Below are 376 nucleotides of genomic sequence, written 5' to 3' on the forward strand. Positions count from 1 at the left end.
AAAAATGACCCAAGACAGGCTTTCAAGATCAGAATTACTACAGTTCAGTAGAGACTGTCTGTGAATGAAGGGAGTTTCTTTCTCTTTCTGTTAAAATGACATTCTATCAATTTCTCCAGGGAAGACTGGTTCTACCTTCCCCGGGGCTGCCCTATAGCTGCTCTATATCTTAAAGCCTATTTCCTTGTGGTTTTCTTTTTCTTGCCTTAAAAAAATATCCTGAATACTAAAAGTACTTTGGACTCAGTAATCAGAACAAGATTGTTTAATTAAAAACTAGAAATAGTACTGTTACAGCTGGGATGACTCATCTGGGATTTTATTTTAAATGCGTAATAGGCAAGAGGACGTTTCATAAACTCAGCATAGACCAAAG

The sequence above is a fragment of the Felis catus genome, chromosome E1, assembly GCF_018350175.1.
Source record: "Felis catus isolate Fca126 chromosome E1, F.catus_Fca126_mat1.0, whole genome shotgun sequence".
Taxonomy (NCBI): Eukaryota; Metazoa; Chordata; class Mammalia; order Carnivora; family Felidae; genus Felis; species Felis catus.